General features: G+C 47.4%; 1 protein-coding gene and 1 non-coding gene across 2 annotated transcripts in view; both read right to left on the bottom strand.

Annotated features, from left to right (window-relative positions):
- AGPAT5 (1-acylglycerol-3-phosphate O-acyltransferase 5) overlaps nucleotides 1-18,906 on the bottom strand; it is a 660,206-nt gene that overhangs the window by 32,208 nt on the left and 609,092 nt on the right. The window lies entirely within an intron of this gene.
- LOC125995516 (U7 small nuclear RNA) lies at nucleotides 8,631-8,692 on the bottom strand. The gene has a single exon (XR_007491022.1). It is a non-coding gene; the product is annotated as a U7 small nuclear RNA (small nuclear RNA).

Here is an 18,906-nt window from a genome sequence, read left to right as displayed (position 1 = left end):
TAGGGCATTTGCCTTGTATGTAGCTGACCAGGGACCAACCTGAGTTTTATCCCTGGAAATCCATATGCAATCCATATGCCTGCGAGGAGTGATTCTGGAGCAGAGCGAGGAGTGATTCTGGAGCAAAGCCAGGAGTAACCCCTGACACCACTGGGTTGGCCCCAAGACCCTAATAATAATAATTTGCAGGATTGGGACTTTTGTCTCCATTTCTGAGCTCTCCTAGAATCTGGACAGGACAGGACAGTTCAGAAGCCTGGGACGAAGATTCTCCAGTGAGAGCCTTGTAGAAAACCAGGAACATGGCCAAATGATTTTCAGAAAAGAGGTTGAAATCTGGAACCATGCTAACCAGATAACTTGGATAGCCACAGCAGGGCTGGTTGAAGGTTTATTAAACTCGAGAGCATTAAATAACCTCTGTGTTCCTTAGGGGGCTGTTGTGTTCCAGTCGGAACATCAGTTTTGGACCCTCTTACCCCCTTCACCCCCGCGAGTCCTGTGACTTTGTTCGGCGCGTGACTGTTTCCAGAGAATATTGAATTCTCCTATGTCTGAGGTACTGTGTGGAGTCTCCTCCATTTCCTGAGGGTTGGCTGGCATCGTTACATGTAATCTAGTCATTGCTATTATCTGGAAGAGATCATTCTTCAGGGCTGGTATTATATTGTTAACACATTCTGAAGAATCTCCATGTGCGTTAGCATTTTGTTCTGAGAGGAAACTAACAACTGGATGGACTGACCTGGCGAAACCCTCCAATTTTCCCTCTTCCTGCTGAAGCTGTAATTAGGAAGACTGGTTTGCTTTGCTTAGCCTGTGTCTGCTGCAGTCAGGCAGGGAGGAGGGCACTCAAAGGGGGGGCACAGAATCTTGTTTAGATCCTGGTATGGCAGGGGGCACATGTCTACCCTGCAGGATGCTCCTGCTGGGCCAGCCTTTAGCAAGTTTCCTTCTGTTCAGTAGGTTTGGAATCAGGGGGATTTGAGGATTGCGGAGAATTTTGCTCTGCTTTCTGCCACTTAGATGTGGGTGACCCCAACAGCGGACTCTTCTGTGATGTTCTGATCTAGAATGTTCTTCTCTTTCATTGGCTTGACTTCTCCAGAAGTGCTTTACTTTTCAACTTTGTGCTCCCTTTCCCTTAGATGGTTGCTGAGCATGCATGAATGCAAGTCCTGCATGGGAGCTGAAGTGAGTTTGACTGGGGAGGGAGCTCTGAGGTCCCACTAGGAACTGGAGTGATATGCAGAGAGGTCTAGGTTATGGGTTGTGCTGCAGGGTGGGCATGAGGGCATCTGGATTTGGTCTCTCCCCTCTACTGCTTCCTGCCTCACCCTTCCTCTGGTCCAGTGGTCCTCAAACTATGGCCCGCGGGCCACATATTGTATTAGTATCTGTTTTGTTTCTTCATTGCAAAATAAGATATATGCAGTGTGCATAAGAATTCGTTCAGAAGTTTTGTTTTTACTATAGTCAGACCCTCCCATGGTCTGAGGGACAGTGAACTGCCCCCTGTTTAAAAAGTTTGAGGACTGGTCTTTGGGGAAACTGATCCAGGGGATCCTCATTTCCTTAAAACCTGGCTGGTATTAAGTGAGGTGCAGGTGAGAACAAAGGAAAGCTGACAGGCTTCTGTGGGTGCATCTGCTGAGGTCTAGGCAGGCAGCTCAGAAAGGCCTGGAGCAATTAGAACCAACTTCCTGGTTGATTTGCCATATGTTCCATGGTTCCCCTCTATGACCACAGTTACCCTCTCCCTATGGACCACTATCACCCTCCAAGTACCATTGTTGACCCCTATGGACCACCATTGAGCTTCATAATGGACCATAGTTGACCTCTATGGAACATAATTGGTGCCTCCTTTGGACCACCACTGACTCCAAGGAGCACAGTTGACCCCCATGAACTATGGTCGACTTCCATGGCCCCAGTTGACCCCCAAATACCATAGTTGAACCCCATGGATCATAGGTGATGACCATGGACCACTGTTGACCTCCATGGGCCACATTTGATTCTCATGGACCACAGTTGACCTCCATGGACCACAATTAACCCTAAGGACTACCAGTGATCCCCAAGGACCCCCATTAACCTCCATGGATCATAGCTGAATTCTATAGTCCATGGTTGACCCCTATGGACCATAGGGGTAGATCTTCATTCACAGACCATAGTTAAACCTCATGATCAACTATTGATCCCTATGAACCACAGTTGACCCCCATGGACCAGAATAGACTTCCATGATCCAGAGCTACTCACACGAGTGACTCAGAGATTTAAGCCCCCAGTCCCTGCTTCTCTAGGCCTACATTCCTGACAACTCCAAAGGAATCTTCTGGAAACCTCACATGCCTGGCCAAGGGAAAGGTTGTCTGGCCACTGTGCTCCTGGTAGACCCTTACTGACCACCTCTGCAGCTGAACTTCCCAGCATCAGGCATGGGGCACTAACCTCCCATCTCATGGGGAGAGTGAAGGAGCTCTGGGGTCTCCACACTGCAACAGAAACAGGATCCAGGCTTGCCCTCTCTCAGGGTGAGTGTAGCCACTCTTGTGTGATCCATTCTCCCCACCCTCTGCATGGCCCCCAGAGCCCTGATCCCCATCAACACTGTCCCCACCTTCTCCAAGACCACACTTGATTTCCTCATCACTTGCCCAGCCCTCATGCTAGGGGCCACTTCCAGGGTGCTCAGGAGCGACTCCTCTCTCTGGGTGTAAGGGATCATATGACACTGTGGATGCACCTATCTTCTCAGTTGCAAGGTTCCCTCCAGTCCCCACCTCATTCCTGATGCCCCCAAATCTCAGTACCCTCCAGCTGTGGGTAACCTAACTGTGGGGCAACTAGGCAAGTGAAATGCGGCCCTAAGGTGCTGGGTTTCCCCCATCCTATCCTGGAGGTATGGGGCCCCAGCAGGCCATAGGGGATAGTCAGGCTGGAGAAATGCCCTTACCGGTCAACACTGCTGACCTCTCCCCTCCCCAGAACAGGGGTCTGTGAAGAGCAAAGCTCAAAGGTGGAGCCATGGAGCTAAGGAAGAAGCTGAGGATGCAGGCGACTGCCACCCTGTGACCACATGGGGACAATGTCAGGCGAGATGGTGGCATCAGGGTCCGGCTTTCTACCCACTGCAGCCTCGGTTTGCTGGGCATAATGGCCAGGCCAGAGTGGCGCCAACTCCAGTGAATCCAGCACTCGGGCCTTCACTGCACTTTGGGGAGAGGCATCTATTGGGGCTCAGGAAGGGGGTCGGCTCTGAACGGTCTCACTCACACCACTGGGCAATGTCCCCTCCGGTCTGTGTACTGCCTCTCCCCAAAGGGCACAACTGTGTTCTTTGAGAGCACTGGGTCTCGGCTTCTTTAGTCACTTGCTGTTAATGGGCACTGGTTACTCCTGTGGATGTGGGCACCATGTTTGGGATCAACGTTTCTGGATCTTTTGGATCAACACCATGTGGGGCCCTGAATCACACAGATTTGTCTGTTCCCTTCACCAGAATTGACATGTACTGACAAACCTGAGCCTTTTAACCTTTTTTTTGGGGGGGGGCAGAGGGGAGGGAGCATACCCTGTGGCACCCAGGGATTACTCCTGGCTGTGTTCAGAAATTATTCCCGGCAGGCTTTGGGGATCCTATGGGATGCCAGAAATCAAACCCGGGTGGGCCACATGTAAGGTAAATGCCCTCTCTGGTGTGCTGTCACTTTGGTCCCACCTTCCTACTGTCCCCCCATCCAGAGAAAAACAATAGTGTTTGGGGGGCTCATGCTGTGCTGACCCCATCACAGCCTCCACACTCCTGGGGTCCCTCATTTGCATTTCTTCTCATTCCCCCTCGGCGATACTGCTATGGACACCTGCCCTTCTGCCAACTCTCCACAGCTCCTTCCTGGAGCTGCCTCCTGCCTGTGCCCTCCACCTTTTCTTCCTTCTCAGATGCCTTTCAGGGCTGCTCCCCTCCCTGTCCCTACAGGGAACAATTCCTGTGGTGTAGTGAGTCACCCCATCCACCTCCCCTGCCAGGGACAAAGAGTCTTTGTCCATCTTTGGCCACTTCCCAGGAGGTTGGTGCGAATTGGGTTTCAGGGCCCCTGGGGCCAAGTGTGGCCTCGAGGGGATGTCGGCCTACCGGTTGAACACTGGACAGATGATCAAATTGATAGACAGACATGATGCCTATTTCCCAACTTCCCCTGAACTTCCATCTGCCAGCCTGCAGGATTGGGGGCTTACAGCAGCCCCCATTTATCTCCTCTATTCCATGAGGATGGAGGACTGACCATCTGTTCAGAGCCCACAAAAAGCGGGCAGACACAGAGATGCTCAGAAGACCTGTTCAAGAACCACACTTGGCTGGGGCTCGGATACCAGCAGGCTGGCCAGCAGGTACTGGTCTGGGCTGGCTCTGCAGTGAGCAGGTTGGTGTCTCGGGATGTCGGGTGGAGAACTGGGCAGGCACTGGGCATCCAGTCTGTTTAGGCGAGGGGAGGGATGGAGCGAGGGATGAAGCCAGGGGAGCAGCCTGCCTGCATATGATCTGAGGGGTTCTGTCCAGCTCAGTGAGGTCAAGCTCGGCTCAGTGCCATACAGGGCAGCGGACCTGGGTGGCACTGGGTGGGGCTCAGCCTGTTGGGACCACTGCCCAGCAGATCCACGCTGATATCCCTGCCCACTTCAACTGTGGTCCCCATGGCCATGGCTGGATCCTGTGTCTGTGGCTGCCCCCCATGACTGTGGCTGGGCCAACTGGCTATGCTATGGTCCTGCAGTCCCACCTACTTCAATGTCTTAAGCATCCCCATGCCTGACCCCCTTTTCACATAGAAATGTGCCCTGCTTGGGGCCAAAGAGATAGCATGGAGGTAAGGCATTTGCCTTTCACGCAGGACAGTGGTTCTAATCCCGGCATCCCATATGCTCCCCAGAGCCTGCCAGGAGCGATTTCTGAGTGTAGAACCAGAAGTAACCCCTGAGCTGCCAGGTGTGGCCCCCACCAAAAAAAAAATGTGCCCTGCGCTGGCATATATGACGTTGCTAGGAGTCTCAGTGTGGTGATGCAGAGTTCATTTCTGGCTGAGGGGGCACAGAGGCTCTAACAGCACCTGCAGTTCTCATCATCTTTGTGGATGTAGCCAGAGCAGGACATTCCAGAGTTAGCATGACCACTCACATCTGCCCTCCCGAGATGGGCCGTGACTGGCCAAACTGTCACAGCATTAACACAACAGGAATCCTAATATTTCTAGAGGAAGTCAGTCAGAAGACTTGCTAGGATGTTCATACCTTTGGCATGGGTGGCAGATCAAAAGTATTTCTTTAGGAGGAAATATTATCAGCAGGACCACTGAGAAGCCGCCTTCCATCTCAGTGTGGATAATTGAATGAGACGTTCTGTTAATGAAACTGACATTTTGCTTCCTTTACTATAAACATTTGAGATATATATATATATATATATATATATATATACACTCATTTGAGATATATATATATATACATATATATATATATACTCACTTCTGCTGTGTATCTAGTAAAACCTTTCTTACCTAACATGAAGATTTTTCCAGGCAATATAGCCCCGATTAAATTTATCTTTACCTGGAATACTCAGCATAAAAAACAAACAAACAAACAAACAATTTCTTCTCTCCTTGTCTTTGAACATCATAGCAGTTTGTAACAGAAAGGATTGCTTTGTTTCAGTGACTTCCCCTAGACACTTTGAATACCTGCTAACTAATATATACTCCAAAATGGTTTGGCCAGGGTAGCACTGGGCTATTGAATTTTACTAGGTATAAATTCTGCACCTCGTTCTTTTTCTTTTTTTTTCTTTTTGGTATTTGGGCCACACCCAGCGGTGCTCAGGGGTTACTCCTGGCTATCTGCTCAGAAATAGCTCCTGGCAGGCACGGGGGACCACATGGGACACCGGGATTTGAACCAACTGCCTTAGGTCCTAGATCGACTGCTTGCGGGTCAAACGCCGCTGTGCTATCTCTCCAGCCCCAGATTCTGTAACTCTTTCATATAAGTTTTATCTCTTTCAAAATCAGAACTTAGGAAGTTAGTATTAGTCTCTAAGCTAGAAACCTGCTCCCTTAGGTAAAGGAAATTTGTTATAGAAAACCTGGCTTCTTGCTCATCTCATACACCAGTATGACACCTAGGGCCAGGCCAAAGAGGAACTACTTTGAAATGTAAAGTTTACTTTCTCTGGGCTCCTAACTGAACTATATTCTATTCTAAGGTTACAAACCACCTAGAACCATGTGAATTGTTTTAAAGATCAAATGATGTCCATTGATAGTTTTCTGTACTTTGCTAAGAAACAAAATGTGAGCATTCCTCACATAATGACTGTCCCTTTACCCCTTTAAATATTCCTAGCTTGGTGATTAAAGTTGTAACACACTTGCCAGAACATGTTTCCCCATACATTCTTGTGTGGTCTTATCATTTCTTCATATTCTGTTGTCTGTGTATCCACTCTTCTCAAAAAGGACTCACAAGAAGCCCTCTAATACATCCAAACCCCAAGAACCAGTCCACAAGATCTGGCAGACCAAAACTAGCCTGCAACACCAAACCGTTTAGGTCCGGCCTGAGACCCAATGCTTAACCCACCTATTCCCTGGTTCCGACCCCCGCTCATTTGGCCATGCTGGATGAATCTGGAACTCTGCTCCCGACACACCAGGTAGAATCTGAGGAGACTCTACTGGGCCCAGTAGAAGAGGATGTGGAAGCCAGTGAGCAGAGATCATTGCAAAGGTGCATGTCAGCCTGGCATCTGGCAAGGACACTTGGTAGCATCTGGTGGAAATCAGTGACAGAATGACCTCCCCCCATGACTGACATGGCAAAGGATGCAGCAGAATGATCAGCAGCCAGCTGAAGTGCAAGAGATTTGGGGCCCAGGACCAGCTGCTCACGTAAGGCCCTGGGTCTTGTCCCCAGCACCACATGTACACATATGCACATATGTACACACACAGGCATCCACACACATGCACACAGAGTCTTGGAGTTTTTCAGGCCATCAATCTGAGGCTGGGCTCTGGAATCTGATGGGGACTGAGCTGGATCCCAGAGGGTTATCGAAGGCATGGCCAGCCACAGAGCAGATGAGGCATCTGCAGAGGGGAGAAGGGATATCTAGGAGCCTCAGCCCTGAAGATAAACCCTGAGTCCTCCAGTGTGTGTGGGAAGGCAGAGGAGCTGGTGATAGGGTGCAGGGGTGATGGGTGTGGTGAGAGACAAGCTGAAGTCAGACATACAGGGGTGGGTGGGATCTGGTTTTTCAGTTTGTGAAGTCAGAACACCAACTCAGCAACTAGACAGCATCTCTAAGGTGGTGCCAAGGTCCCTCCCTGGTAGGAGGAGAAAATGCAGGCCAGGAGGTTAGGGATTCTCCCCTAAAGAAAACCAGGATCACAGGAGACCAAGAAACAGAACCAGCCAAAGCCCAGCTCCCCTGAGCATACCTGGGACCCACCCACCCCCAGTCACTGCATAAACGGGTGACATGGACAGGAAGCTAAAAGGCAGCACCATCCGGAGAGATAGCACAGCGGCATTTGCCTTACAAGCAGCCGATCCAGGACCAAAGGTGGTTGGTTCGAATCCCGGTGTCCCATATGGTCCCCCGTGCCTGCCAGGAGCTATTTCTGAGCAGACAGCCAGGAGTAACCCCTGAGCACCGCTGGGTGTGGCCCAAAAACCAAAAATAAATAAATAAATAAAAATAAAAAATAAAAAAAAATAAAAAAAAATAAAAGGCAGCACCATGAGCCAGGTCAAGGTTCTAAAGAGTTCTCCCTGTGCCTTCCACAGATGAACCTGCTGAGCCCGCAGACAGCTCGGTACTTTATGGCACCAATCATTTCTTTTTTGTTTGTTTGTTTTTGTTTTTTTGGATCACACCCGGCAGCGCTCAGGGGTTACTCCTGGTTCTATGCTCAGAAATCTCTCCTGGTGGGGCCGGGCGGTGGCGCTAAAGGTAAGGTGCCTGCCTTGACTGCGCTAGCCTCGGATGGACCGTGGTTCGATCCCCCGGCGTCCCATATGGTCCCCCAAGCCAGGAGCGACTTCTGAGCGCATAGCCAGGAGTAACCCCTGAGCGTCACCGGGTGTGGCCCAAAAACCAAAAAAAAAAAAAAAAAAAAAAAAAAAGAAATCTCTCCTGGCAGGCTCAGGGGACCTTATGGGATGCTGGGATTCGAACCACCAATCTTCTGCATGAAAGGCAAACGCTTTACCTCCATGCTATCTCTCCAGCCACAGCACCAGCATTTCTGTGACTGCATCACCACATGATTCTAATTGGGACCAGCTGGGAGCGTCTTGTCTGCATGATCCTGGACCTCTCAGATTCCACGCCTTTCTTTGCGTTCCATTCCTTTCCATATCATTATGGCACACCTTGTACATCAGACACCCTGATAGCAGGGTGGGAGTTTGCTCTGGTTGCACTTTCCTGCAACTCTTTCCACTCCATTTCCTAGTTTCCAAAGCTCCTGCTTGTCTTCATGACCTCAGTGAGCCTTACTGCCTCTACTACTGACACCAGAGGATATCCTGGATTTCTTCCCCCCCCCCTCCCCCCCTACGGCCTTCCAGTGGAGACCAGAAAGCCTGCTAGACAAATTCTAAAAGAGCTGTAATACTATCCTGGATTTCTTAAGCAGCAAGAGAGCTAGGTTTTAGAATGCTTCTTTTCTTCATTTTTGCCAGTTTTCTGATCTGCTCCAAGAAGGCAGCCCAGCTCATACCCTGGCTGTGCTTAGCCATCTCTTATCCCTCCTTTGTTGTTGCCAACATTCCTTTGCACCTTTTTTTGTTTGTTTCACCAGAGTAACTATTCCAACAATTTTGCATTATGGGACAGTTTCTCATTGCAGTCTTGGCTTGTCATTTCCCTAATTATAGGCCTGATTACATCTTTTCATGTGTGTTGGTCATTTTGGTCCTCTTTGGGGGAAGGTCAAGATAGATTCTCAGCCCATTAAAAAGGTTTTGTGCTGACCTTTATCAATTGTTGAGAATATCTAAGAGTGAACACCTTGGGAATAGATGATTCTCAAACACCTCTGCACTCCTTCCCTTTATGCTTCCTTTGCTGAGCAGAGACATTTCCGTTCCACTGAGGCCCAATTGTTTGTTGATGCTTTTGTTTCCAGCTTCGTGGAAATGAATCCCCTGTGACATCCCACAGGTCAAGGCAGATCATCCTCATCGGACCATTAACCTTCATTTTGCACACGAGATGGAGTAAATGGATTTTCAGCTGCTAATCATTTGTGCACCTCTAAAATAACCTGTTTTGTCACACCTAAGATGAGTTGATTATTATTGTTTGAATCATTTCTCAGGTACCAGGATTGACAACACTGTGAGGTGTATTTCTGATGAGAAATATACCACATCTGTTCGTAGAGAGGGTCTTCCTTCTACTGGAGTCTCCTCCCAGCTCCTGAGGGTCCTCCATGTTAACTCAGTTCTATGGACAAAAATTCTATGGGGCCGGTGAGATGGCACTACAGGTAAGGTGCCTGCCTTGCAAGCGCTAGCCAAGGAAGGACTGCGGTTCGATCCCCCGGCGTCCCTATGGTCTCCCCAAGCCAAGGGTGATTTCTGAGCGCTTAGCCAGGAGTAACGCCTGAGCATCAAACAGGTGTGGCCCAAAAAAACCAAAACCAAAACCAAAACTCTAATTGAAAGATTCTTTAACATGGTATTGAGCTTGGGTTGCTAACAGCTTGTGGAAGCTTCTGCATTGATGCTGATCAGGAATGCCATCTAGAATGTTCTTTTCTCTAGTGTTGCCATTACTGTTGGTATTGGGACTCTATGGTCTCCTAAAATAAGTTTGCAAATATTCCTTCTTGTACTTTTTGGGAGTTTAAGAAGGGTTTGTATGATTTCTCTGAACTAATAGAGTTCTGTTGTTTAACTATAAATTAATGAGTCCTAGTGTTGGTAAGGGGATTGTGAGGCCTTTCTTGGCTTGGCCTGGTGCCTGCAGCCCCTATGGCCTGGAGGGTCTAAGGTTGCAGGGTGATGGTGGAGAAATTCACAAAGCAGTCAGATGAAGTTTCAGGAGAAATCCAGCTTTATGACAAGGCCCTAACCGACATGTGCCACATGGCTTCTAAGCTAAGCAGCCTCTTCCCTGCTGCTCATCTTCCATCCTCACTGTGTCTGCTCTCTCCCTCCCCCGACCCCCAGCCTCTCTGTTATCCTCTATCCCAAACAACAGCCTCTCCCAGGTGTGGGTGGGATGACCATCCAGGTAAGATTAGCATATTGCATTGGGGGAGGGGGTAACAGAGTTCCATGAGAAAGTCTCAAACCTCTCTCTCTATGGATCATTTGTTTGTTTTGGAACCATACCCGAAGATGCTCAGGGGCTTACTCCTGGCAAGCTCTGGGGACCCTCTGGGATTCTGTGGATCACACCTGGGTTGGCTGCATGCAAGGCAAAAAGCCTTCCCTGCTATACTATCTCTCCATCTCTTTTCGATGATAAATAGGTCTCATTTTAGTAAGTTATTAGAGCTACACCACCTGTGCTCAGGGACCACTCCCAAGTTGAACATCCCACAGATGTTCCTATGTATCCTATAGATATATCATCCTATAGATAGGGCAAGGGTTGGGGTGGGGGAGGTGAAGGATGTCTCTACCTTCTGTGCTTGTGCAGTATGAGGCCTCAAACCAGGGCATCTTGCATACAAAGCACATGCTTTGCCCCTGAGTCATCTCTGTGGCCTGAGTGATCAGGGACTTCAGGTTTCCAGCAGGGAGAGATGCTAACTTGGCCTTAGTGTGATCCAGGCCCATGAACCCACCAGGAGTAAGCCCTGAGCATTGCTGAGTACGGCCTTCCCTCTCAAAAAAGACTTTTTATTTATTTTTTTAAATTTCTTTAAAGGAAATATATCACATAGTTGACACATTGATCATACTACATTTGTTCCAGGAAGAACAAAGGCAAAGTTATTTAAAAAAATAAAAATAAAACTAACGAGATGGAAGAGAAAGAAAAAGATTCAGTAGCAAGTATATTTTTGAAAATCGTTGAATCACCAATTAATTCATTAAAGGACTAGCAGAAAGTCCAATAAAAAAGGCTTTCTATTCCTTCATCATTCAGCCTTACAAGATTGCATATTTAGGGGAGTTTAACTTGCACAGTTTAAGTGGCTCCACCTTCTATCTGGACCAAAGCGTCAGAGCCCCGTGTGTGGTAGATGGTCACTCACAATAGTGCCACAACAGGCTGTGGTGTATCCTCTTTCCTGTCTCATTTGACCAGAGCCTGTCTATCTGTCTGGTGAGGGGAGTTAAATGTTTGCCTCTTTGAGGGCCAGTGGTGTATCTCAGTGCAGAAAGTCTGTGTCTGGTCCAGAAGCAGCTCTGGGTTCGATCCCCAGCACTGTAAAGAGAATAAACCCACCGTTCTTGCCTCTCAGTTGCTTGTCATTAGGTGTCAGTTTTCCTTCCCAACCCCACTTGGCTCCTTTCCACTCTGATGTGTGCAACTTCTGCCCTTCTACGAACTTCGGCCTTTGTTGTTTTTGCTTGGGCCACTAAGGTGTGAGGCTGTGAGGTCTCTGAGCTGTAAGATCTCTCTAGGCCCTGGATTGGGAACTTTTTCACCAGTTCTCAGCCTCCAGTTCAGAACCATCTTTTCCTGCCCTAGGAAGCTGCATTCCCATTTTCTTGGTCTCTGGGTCTTTCTGGTTTCTCTTTAGGGTTCCCCCACTGGCCCAGGGGCTCTTCAGTGGCCTTTGGTATCATTTCTCCATCTTTGTAAAGTTCCCATGTTTCCCTGTGAGCTGATGTCTAGCCTTGTGCTGTGGTTGCCATGAACTGGGTCTTCTGAGACAAGTTCACACTCTGCTACTCGATCTTGAAGAGTCTTTGGAAGTGGGGAAGATTCTGCACACCTGTTATACATCGAGCAGACCTGGCACCTTGTTTCAGGCTGTTATCTCCTTATTTTGTCTAAATCATCGTGACAGATTAAGATAGATCCTATTTTAATTGTGCTATTGCTTCCAAATTTATTTATTCCAAATTTATTTATTTTGCCAACTTTATTTCGTTCATCTTTATCTTATGTCCCTGTTCATAGGTAGGGTCCAAGATTACACAGACTTGCTAATCATCTTGCTGACGGCGTCATAATTTTGTAGTACCTTCTTTCACTTGTTAGCTTCTGACTTATGTCTATTTTATCCAACTCTTCAACTTGTCTGTGTGTTTTATACTTGAGTGGGTGCATTAGAGAAGAGCAGGCCCAGGCACTCTTTATCTTTAGGTTGAGAAATTTAGTCCATGTACATTTACAACAATCATAGATAAGCATGCAGCCTGGCCATCTGTTGTAAAATAAATCCCCTCATGTTTGAAATCACCTCATAAGCTGTATATCCATCTTCAGGTGAAAGGGTCTGAAGCAGGGTTCTGAAGAATTAATAAACTAAGCCAGTCAGCAAAAAATCATGGAGTCAGTTTGCTTCTCCTTATGTCTCTCTCCAAGTTTGGCACCAAGCCAAACTGACTTTTCTTTTTTTCTTTTTTTGGTTTTGGGTCACACCCGGCAGAGCTCAGGTTCTATGCTCAGAAATCGCTCCTGGCAGGCTGGGAGGTGGGACACATATGGAATGCCAGGATTCGAACCACCATCCTTCTGCATGCAAGGCAAACACCTCATCTCCATACTATCTCTCCAGCCCCAAACTGAGTTTTCTTTATTCTCTTAGCACAAACTCAGCCAGGTGAGGGAGGGTGGGAGAGGATAGTGATCCAGGTGGGCTTTTAACATATCAAAGGGTTTAAAGCAGTGCTCCTCAAACTATGGCCCGCGGGCCACGTATTGTATCTGTTTTGTTTCTTCATTGCAAAATAAGATATATGCAGTGTGCATAAGAATTCGTTCATGGGCCCGGAGAGATAGCACAGCGGCGTTTGCCTTGCAAGCAGCCGATCCAGAACCAAAGGTGGTTGGTTCGAATCCGGTGTCCCATATGGTCTCCTGTGCCTGCCAGGAGCTATTTCTGAGCAGACAGCCAGGAGTAACCCCTGAGCATCGCCGGGTGTGGCCCAAAAACAAACAAACAAACATAAAACAAAAAAAGAATTCGTTCATAAGTTTTGTTTTATAATCAGACCCTCCAATGGTCTGAGGGACAGTGAACTGGCCCCCTGTTTAAAAAGTTTGAGGACCCCTAGAACTTTAAAGGAAGGAGGAAGTTGGTGGAATGCCTTTGTTTTGGTTAACAGCTGGGTGTTATCTTACAATCTGTCTTTAGTTTCGTAATGTATACTCGAGTATAAGCTGACCCCCGTAATTTTACCCTAAAAACTGGGAGAACTTAGTGACTTGAGTATAAGCCGAGGTGGAAAATGCAGCAGCCACTGGTAAATTTCAAAAATAAAAATATATACCAAAACAATTACAATAATTGAGGAATCAGTAAATAAATACATGATTATATTTATAATACATCATTGTTTGATATACCACATTAACCCATAGTATCCAATGGCAACTTTAATAAAGTGAATAAGCCATTTAAGACAGAAAAGCATTGGAAATAAATGGTTAAAAATCCTGAGTCCTTATTCTGCAAAACCCCTGATTATATTTGTTTACATGACTTTACTGCTTTAAATGGGGTTTTCACTTAATTAAATGTGCCATTGAATATTGTGGGTTAAATACTTCCGTGTGGCATACAGTTCAGTTCAGTCGCCTATCTCTTCAGCTCAGTTGTAATTTGTGGACTGAGCTGAGCCTTCTCCAGCAGAAGGGAGAAGATGACTGGAGACTACATGCACACACAGTACACATTTGGTGTATGCACGCACCGAATCAAATAGAACCAAGTATGACCCAAGTAGAAGCTGAGTCCGGCTTGAAGACTCCTGGAAGGAGATGGATGGTGGATGCTGTTTGTAGGCTGACAGGTGAATGAAGAGGCAAGCCTTGGAAAAGGCCGTGAAGTTTGGTCAGGTCCACTTCGAAGTCGCTGCACAGAGTCATTCCACAGGGGACTTTGCCCACCACCCCGAAGCACCCAAAGAACAGCAGAGAGAACTTATCTGCAGCAGCCCCCACGGTCCTTACTTCTGCCACCACAGACGCTGTCCAGCGTCCCAGTGACCCCGATGCCCAGTCCTACCCTGCACCAGCCTCTACCACCTCAGCCGTCAGCCCCTGTAGCCCCTCCAGGTCCAGCTCAACACCAGACCTGCCTGAAACCCTCCCCCCCCCCCGCCACCCAGGCCTGTGTCCACCCCCAACATGCTTTGTCTGGGGGCAGGGGAAGAGCAGATCGGAGGGGCAGAGAGTGCCTGCCCCCAGAGCCGAGCCCTGAGCAGGTGAAGATGCCCCCTGAGGGCATCCTGGCAGAGCTTCGATACTGGGCAGCAGAAACAGGCATAGAGCCAACCAGCAGCCAGGTCACTAGCTCCCAGCCTCCTGGCAGCACAAGTAACCAGCACCCCAATGTCTGACCCAGCAAAGCAGAGTCCAGCCAGGCCAAGCCATGCTTTCTGCCCAGCATGCCCAAGCTGGTCACAGCCACCAAGTTCCCACCTGAGGTCACTGACACACCTCCCACTCCCACCCTGCTCTCACCCAAAGGCAGCATATGGGAGACCAAGTGGAAGCTGAAGTCAGCCATCTGTCTGCCCAGTCAGCTGCCAACGTGCAGAAGAGTCTGTGTCAGCCAGCCCTGGGAGTCCCAGAGACATCGAGCCAGGAGTCCCAGCTCGAGAGCCACTCAGATGAGGACAACAATTATATATAGATATCTGAGGGCACTCCCACCTGCTTTGGCCTCTGGGGCGCCCTCCACTCCATGCTTCTGGCCTGGGCAGTGCCCAGAGTATGGCCACTGTAAGCTGAGTTCAGTGCACGGCAGGTGGCTCAGATCTGCACTACTGGGCTCTTTCTCTGAAATTTGATCTGTGCTGTGGCTGTCCCCAACCCAGGCAGCTACACCACACCTGTACCCATATTAGCTGTGAGCCCGTCCGGTCTCTGGGGGTACCCAGGGCTGGGCTCCTCACTCCCTCTTTTGGTTCCTTTTCTAAAAAGATTAAAGTTCTCAAAAAAATAAATAAAACTCAGCTTATACTCGAGTACATACAGTGATTTCTTAGTCTTCTTTTTAAGCCACACCCTGCAATGCTCAGATGTTACTCCTGGCTCTATGCTCTGAAATTACTCCTAGAGAGTTCAGTGGACCACATGGGGACTCTAAGTCAAACCCGAGTTGGCCACATTCAAGGCAAATGCCCTCTCTTCTGGTAACTCCCCCTCTGTTTGAAAAATATTGTTTTTGTTTTTGGCCACACTTAGTGGTGCTCAGGGGTTACTATGGGCTCTCTGCTAGAAATCACTCCTTGTAGGCTGGAATGCAGGGGATCAAATCCGGGTCAACCGTGTGCAAAGCCCTACCCTCTGTGCTATCGTTCTGACCCCAACTGTGCTTCATAATTTTTATTTCTGTTTTTGGGTCACATCTGGCAGCACTCAGGGATTACTCCTGGCTCTGCACTCAGAAATCGTTTCTGGCAGACTCTGGGTACCATATGGAATGCTGGGGATTGAACCGAGGTCCGACCCAGGTCATCCGCATGCAAGGCAAATGCTCTACCACTATGCTATCTCTCCAGCCCCATACTTGATCATTTTTATCTGCACTCTCTCTCTGATTTGATGAGATTCTCTGTGACATTTTTAGATTCCATCACAATAGTTCATGCTTCAATAGATCTTTGCTTGTTCCCAGGAGGCTCACAAGCACCTATTTGTGCTTTTCTATTAACTCAATAACAGCCTTACTCTCTGCTTCTGTAGCTCCATTTCCCCTTACCCATATTCTGCTTGTTGCATTAAGCCCTTAGGATGAGCTTGGATGGTGGACGGATGGATGGAGAGACCTTTCTCTGCCATCCCAGGCCACTGGCTCTGCAACCCCCTTCAGCAGGTGGGTCTGGGTCCAGGAAAACGGCGGGTATTGAACTCACTCACAGGCAGGCTTCCAGAGAGATAACATCTTTATTGGCCCTGGCCATCATATTATAAACTTAATTAAGCACATGCCATTCTTAGCTTGCCCTGCATCTTTTTTTTTTTTTTTTTTTTGGTTTTTGGGCCACACCCAGTAACGCTCAGGAGTTACTCCTGGCTATGTGCTCAGAAGTTGCTCCTGGCTTGGGGGACCATATGGGACACCGGGGGATCGAACCGCGGTCCGTCCAAGGCTAGCGCAGGCAAGGCAGGCACCTTACCTTTAGCGCCACCGCCCGGCCCCTGCCCTGCATTTCATCTTCTTTCATCCTCCAATCTGGCAAAAGACCTTAATCCCTTGGGTCAAAGGCCTTATCTAACCTTCCCAAGATCCCTTGGAATGGGCGGGTCTTGTAGGTAGTTACAAGTAAATCTGGGGTTGAGTCACATCTCCCCCTTCTCTGAAATGTAAATGAAGCTTTTGTAATCCTGACTCCGCCTTTAGCCAAAGATGGGTAATATTTCCAAAGCAACAGTATAATAAAGTGAAAATTAACATACCAGCCCTTTTCAAAAACATAACATTTCTGCAAAATATACTATACATCTGTAACTTAAAATTCTCTTAATGCTTTTTTACCAAGCACTATCCCGTAACTTTTATGTTCCTATACTTTTAATACGATATAAACTATTTCTTGGGGGAACTTTTGTTCCTATTAACTTTCCCTACACACAAGCACAAAAGCATAATTTGCAGAACATACATTTTAAAAATCAGGCTTAATACATTAAAATACACAGTAAACATTATACCAATGGAAACATTAACTATGAAAAACAATAAAGCACATTTAAATCATTAAGAAAATGACTTAATCAAGACACAGTTCAGATGCAGGCTGTTAGAAATCAGATCTTCTAGTTGAGCTAAGCTGTATTACTCCCCCTTTTTAAAGTTTTTTACACTACCTTATTTTTTCCCATTACCAACACCAATTGTGAAATTCCTTCACCTAATTCTGTCAGCACCTTTAATTTTTTTCTTTTCTTTTTCTTTTTTTTCTTTGATTTTTGGGCCACACCCAGTGTTGCTCAGGGGTTACTCCTGGCTGTCTGCTCAGAAATAGCTCCTGGCAGGCATGGGGGACCATATGGGACACCGGGATTCGAACCAACCACCTTTGATCTTGGATTGGCTGCTTGCAAGGCAAAAGCCACTGTGCTATCTCTCTGGGCCCAGCACCTTTAATTTATGTCTTAAGAGGTCACTGACCTGTCTAAATTGGTTCATCAGATTTCCATTTTATTTTTATTGGTGCTGGGATATTTGTGGCAGTGGCCCCTATGAAAAATTTTGAGTTTTTAAATTGAGAGAAGGTTCGGGCTCTTCTGGAGCTAATGGGTTGTGGAATTCTACCTTCTGCTGTTTGTGTAGGTCACAGCCCCACAAAGATGGTGAGAATGGACCCACATGAAGTCTGATTATAGCTCTTTGATTTTCTGGACCATAAAACACTATAGTCCTCGTACTCAATAAACAGGAGCTTTTATAAACCTCCTACTCCTTCCAGAGAATACAGGATTTCCTGGAGAGGCCAATTTTCTGGCCATTCTTTATCAGATATTACAGTAACTTGAGCACCCATATCTATCATACCATCAAAGGGTTGCCCTTCCAAGTGAAGTTTGATCATTGCGTTTTCATCTTTAAATTTAGTAATCAGAGCTATGAGTGGATTTTGAGCAGCACCCAGATCTGTGCTTCCAAAACCTCCAATTCTGGGCCCGGAGAGATAGCACAGCGGCATTTGCCTTGCAAACAGCCGATCCAGGACCAAAGGTGGTTGGTTCGAATCCCGGTGTCCCATATGGTCCCCCGTGCCTGCCAGGAGCTATTTCTGAGCAGTCAGCCAGGAGTAACCCCTTAGCACTGCCGGTGTGGCCCAAAAACAAAACAAAACAAAAAAAACCTCCAATTCTTTTCTTATCTGAGTTCCCACATTTGACATAAGGCACTATCACGATCTGGGCAATTGCTTCCCCTTTCTTAAAGGTCCACGTAACTAGTACGGTAATAACTACAATGATTTCTCCCATTTAATCTGAGTCAATAACACCAGGGGTTATTGATATACCCTTTATGTTGAGGGAACTTCTGCCAAGAATCAAACCCATAGTATCTGGGGGTGGTGGGCCCATAATGCCAATTTCTAACTTGTAAGGGCATGCTCCTGGATAAATTGTAATGTCCTCTGGGCATAATATGTCTAATCCGGCGCTCCCTGATGTAGTATGAATTAATTCCCTTATCGTGATTAATTTTCTTGGGCTGGGCTTGGAAGGATTATTGTCTGTGGACTTTGCCCCTGATTTGGAAGGGCCTGGGGGAGGCACTGTGGGCGTTTCCCTGCATCTTATATGTGTGTCCTTGAGGAGCTGAATTTAAAAGAAGACAGCAATTCCTTTTGATATGCCCGTTTTCCATAATGGCAGCGGATGATCTGCCTCCTGGGATTGTGCTGAAACCTCTCCTTAGGTTATTAACAATGAGGTTTCCGGATCTGCAATCTTTTGCCCAGTGGCGACCCTTTTTGTATTTTGGGCAAAGACCTGGTTTTCGGGAAGTGCTTTGTCCCCATGGGTAGAAAGGCATCGTTCCCTTGGTAACTGTGAAGGTTTGTACTGAGTTTAAGTGGGGTGGGTGTTGGGGTTCACCATAGACATTCTGACAGGCATAAAGGAAATCATTCACATCTGCCTTTTCATTTAATGTATTCAATACTAATCTACAGGCCAAATTTGCATTATAATAAGCCAAAGATTTTACTAGGAAGTTTCTCATCTCCTCA

Source organism: Suncus etruscus, chromosome 17 (assembly GCF_024139225.1).
Source record: "Suncus etruscus isolate mSunEtr1 chromosome 17, mSunEtr1.pri.cur, whole genome shotgun sequence".
NCBI lineage: Eukaryota > Metazoa > Chordata > Mammalia > Eulipotyphla > Soricidae > Suncus > Suncus etruscus.
This window is presented reverse-complemented; position numbering and strand designations above follow the sequence as displayed.